Genomic DNA, 4,686 nt, shown 5'->3' on the forward strand with positions numbered 1-4,686 from the left:
CTCGAGGATCTTCTCTAGCACCATGCAAAACCCCTTCTCCTATGGCAGTGCTGCAGCATCCTGCGAGCCACGGACTGGAACTGGCACCTCCAGCAAAGTTGCTCCTGGGAAACATCCCTCAGCCATTCCCTTACTGCAATGAGCTGGACTCCTACTCCTCTGCAATGCTCTTCCTGGACAGGTGCATCCTCAGCAATGAGACAGTTCTGCTGAGAGCCACAGCTCTGAGGAAGCAGCCAGTCCTGCCCAATGGTTGTCCTCTGTCACCAGTCCTGCAGCTCCCACGGAGGCACTGGGAGCCTTGGACACTCTTGCCACAAGTAGCCCAAGCGTGGACATCTTCCTCATCCTGCTCCTCCACTGCTGACGTCAGGGAATTCCCTGGTGCTCCCAACATCTGCCTTTCCTGCTGGAGGATCGTGTCTGGCAGATCTCTGAGATTCTTTGCCTTTGGCAGCGCCAGAGCATCCTAGGAGTCATATACTGGCAACTGGCACCTCCAGGACACTTGCTGCTCCTAGGATGCTTTTCTCTGGGAAAATCTTCTTGCACACGACATTGCTGCCGATTTTACTTCTAGGCCTTTCGTGGCCATCTGCATCCTCAGCCACAAGCAGGTTCTGATGATCAACAGGGCTCTGGGAGAGCAGGGACTCCTGTCTGTGGACAAAGAAAACAAAGACAACTTGTAAGAAGAAAACCTGGAGCTTCTAGTTAGAAGACAAAGGACTATTCAATCAAGGCAGGGCCAAAGCAGGAAACTTTCTAAAATGGAACAAGCAGCAGAAGCAGAGCAGTTTTGCAGAAGAAATTCCCCTCCCAGCACTTGGCTTAAGGAAAAAGCCTGATGTTTCTATGAGAGACTTGAGTTCATGTCTACTATTGGGTACCAGACATCTGAACATTTAGACTATTGGCTTTCCAGGCTCACACTATTCAAACCGGAAAGTGAAACTACTCTAAAAGCTAGAGGCGATTGCAAGAAATGTTTCTGCTCACACCACGACTGCCGACCATGCATCATTCTTACCTTGCACCTGTCCAAAGGCCTTCCTCCGTCTGCGCTCTGGCAACTCTCACGCAAGCTCGGGCAGGGATGGAGGCTCTTGCCACAAGTAGCCCAAGCCTGGAGATATTCCTCATCCTGATCTTCCACTGCTGACATCTAGGAATTCCCTGGAGCTGCAAACACTTGCCTTTGCTGCTCGAGGATCTTCTCTAGCACCATGCCAAACCCCTTCTCCTATGGCAGTGCTGCAGCATCCTGCGAGCCATGGACTGGAACTGGCACCTTCAGCATAGTTGCTCCTGGGAAACATCCTTCAGCCATTCCCTTACTGCAATGAGCTGGACTCCTACACCTTTGCAAGGCTCTTCCTGGATAGGTGCATCCTCAGCAATGAGACGGTTCTGCTGAGAGCCACGGCTCTGAGGGAGCAGCCAGTCCTGCCCAAAGGCCTTCCTCCGTCACCAGTCCTGCAGCTCCCACGGAGGCACTGGGAGCCTTGGACACTCTTGCCACAAGTAGCCCAAGCGTCGAGATCTTCCTCATCCTGCTCCTCCACTGCTGACATCAGGGAATTCCCTGGAGCTCCCAACATCTGCCTTTCCTGCTCGAGGATCGTGTCTGGCAGCTCTCTGAGCCTCTTACACTTTGGAAGCGCAACAGCATCCTAGGAGTCATATACTGGCAACTGGCACCTCCAGGACACTTGCTGCTCCTAGGATGCTTTTCTCTGGGAAAATCTTCTTGCACACAACCTTGCTGCAGATTTTACTTCTAGGCCTTTTGTGGCCATCTGCATCCGCAGCCACAAGCAGCTTCTGATGATCGACATGGCTCTGGGAGAGCAGGGACTCCTGTCTGTGGACAAAGAAAACAAAGACAACTTGTAAGAAGAAAATCTGGAGCTTCTAGTTAGAAGAGAAAGGACTATTCAATCAAGGCAGAGCCAAGGGAGGAAACTTTCTAAAATGGAACAAGCAGCAGAAGCACAGCAGTATTGCAGAAGAAATTCCCCTCCCAGCACTTGGCTTAAGGAAAACGCCTGATGTTTCTGTGAGAGACATGAGTTCATGTCTACTATTGGGTACCAGACATCTGAACATTTAGACTATTGGCTTTCCAGGCTCACGCTATTCAAACCGGAAAGTGAAACTACTCTAACAGTAAGGATGATTGCAAGAAATGTTTCTGTTTACACCACGACTGCCGACCATGCATCATTCTTACCTTGCACCTGTCCAAAGGCCTTCCTCCGTCTGCGCTCCGGCAACTCTCACCCAGGCAAGGGCAGGGATAGAGGCTCTTGCCACAAGTAGCCCAAGCGTGGACATCTTCCTCATCCTGCTACTCTACTGCTGACGTCAGGGTATTCCCTGGAGCTGCAAACACCTGCCTTTGCTGCTCGAGGACCTTCTCTAGCATCATGCCAAACCCCTTCTCCTATGGCAGTGCTGCAGCATCCTGCGAGCCATGGACTGGAACTGGCACCTTCAGCATAGTTGCTCCTGGGAAACATCATTCAGCCATTCCCTTACTGCAATGAGCTGGACTCCTACTCCTTTGCAAGGCTCTTCCTGGACAGGTGCATCCTCAGCAATGAGACGGTTCTGCTGAGAGCCATGGCTCTGAGGGAGGAGCCAGTCCTGTCCAAAGGCCTTCCTCTGACTCCACTCCTGCAGCTCTCACGGAGGCACTGGGAGCCTTGGACACTCTTGCCACAAGTAGCCCAAGCGTGGACATCTTCCTCATCCTGCTCCTCCACTGCTGACGTCAGGGAATTCCCTGGAGCTCCTAAAATCTGCCTTTCCTGCTGGAGGATCGTGTCTGGCAGCTCTCTGATCCTCTTCGCCTTTGGCAGCGCCACAGCATCCTGAGAGTCATATACTGGAAACTGGCAGCTACATGACACTTGCCGCTCCTAGGATGCTTTTCTCTGGGAAAATCTTCTTGGACACGACATTGCTCCAGTTTTTACTTCTAGGCCTTTCGTGGCCATCTGCATCCGCAGCCACAAGCAGCTTCTGATGATCGACATGGCTCTGGGAAAACAGGGACTCCTGTCTGTGGACAAAGAAAACAAAGACAACTTGTAAGAAGAAAACCTGGAGCTTCTAGATAGAAGACAAAGGACTATTCAATCAAGGCAGGGCCAAGGGAGGAAACTTTCTAAAATGGAACAAGCAGCAGAAGCACAGTAGTTTTGCAGAAGAAATTCCCTTCCCAGCACTTGGCTTAAGGAAAAAACCTCATGTTTCTATGAGAGACTTGAGTTCATGTCTACTACTGGGTACCAGACATCTGAACATTTAGACTATTGGCTTTCCAGGCTCACGCTATTCAAACCTGAAAGTGAAACTACTCTAACAGTAAGGATGATTGCAAGAAATGTTTCTGTTTACACCACGACTGCCGACCATGCATCATTCTTACCTTGCACCTGTCCAAAGGCCTTCCTCCATCTGCGCTCCAGCAACTCTCACTCAGGCAAGGGCAGGGATGGAGGCTCTTGCCACAAGTAGCCCAAGCGTGGACATCTTCCTCATCCTGCTACTCCACTGCTGACGTCAGGGTATTCCCTGGAGCTGCAAACACCTGCCTTTGCTGCTCGAGGATCTTCTCTAGCACCATGCAAAACCCCTTCTCCTATGGCAGTGCTGCAGCATCCTGCGAGCCACGGACTGGAACTGGCACCTCCAGCAAAGTTGCTCCTGGGAAACATCCCTCAGCCATTCCCTTACTGCAATGAGCTGGACTCCTACTCCTCTGCAATGCTCTTCCTGGACAGGTGCATCCTCAGCAATGAGACAGTTCTGCTGAGAGCCACAGCTCTGAGGAAGCAGCCAGTCCTGCCCAATGGTTGTCCTCTGTCACCAGTCCTGCAGCTCCCACGGAGGCACTGGGAGCCTTGGACACTCTTGCCACAAGTAGCCCAAGCGTGGACATCTTCCTCATCCTGCTCCTCCACTGCTGACGTCAGGGAATTCCCTGGTGCTCCCAACATCTGCCTTTCCTGCTGGAGGATCGTGTCTGGCAGATCTCTGAGCCTCTTTGCCTTTGGCAGCGCCAGAGCATCCTAGGAGTCATATACTGGCAACTGGCACCTCCAGGACACTTGCTGCTCCTAGGATGCTTTCCTCTAGGAAAAACTTCTTGCACACGTCCTTGCTCCAGTTTTTACTCCTAGGCCATCTGCATTCTCAGCCACAAGAAGCTTCTGATGATCGACATGGCTCTGGGAGAGCAGGGACTCCTGTCTGTGGACAAAGAAAACAAAGACAACTTGTAAGATTAAAACCTGGAGCTTCTAGTTAGAAGAGAAAGGACAATTCAATCAAGGCAGGGCCAAAGCAGGAAACTTTCTAAAATGGAACAAGCAGCAGAAGCACAGTAGTTTTGCAGAAGAAATTCCCCTCCCCGCACTTGGCTTAAGGAAAAAGCCTGATGTTTCTATGAGAGACTTGAGTTCATGTCTACTATTGGATAGCAGACATCTGAACATTTAGACTACTGGCTTTCCAGGCTCACGCAATTCAAACCGGAATGTCAAACTATTTCAAAAGCTAGAGATGCTTCGAAGAAATGTTTCTGTATTCACCACAACTGGGGACCATGCATCATTCTTACCTTGCACCTGTCCAAAGGCCTTCCTCCGTCTCCAGTCCTGCCGCTCTCACGGAGGC

The sequence above is a fragment of the Aphelocoma coerulescens genome, unplaced genomic scaffold (assembly GCF_041296385.1).
Source record: "Aphelocoma coerulescens isolate FSJ_1873_10779 unplaced genomic scaffold, UR_Acoe_1.0 HiC_scaffold_55, whole genome shotgun sequence".
NCBI classification, from domain to species: Eukaryota; Metazoa; Chordata; class Aves; order Passeriformes; family Corvidae; genus Aphelocoma; species Aphelocoma coerulescens.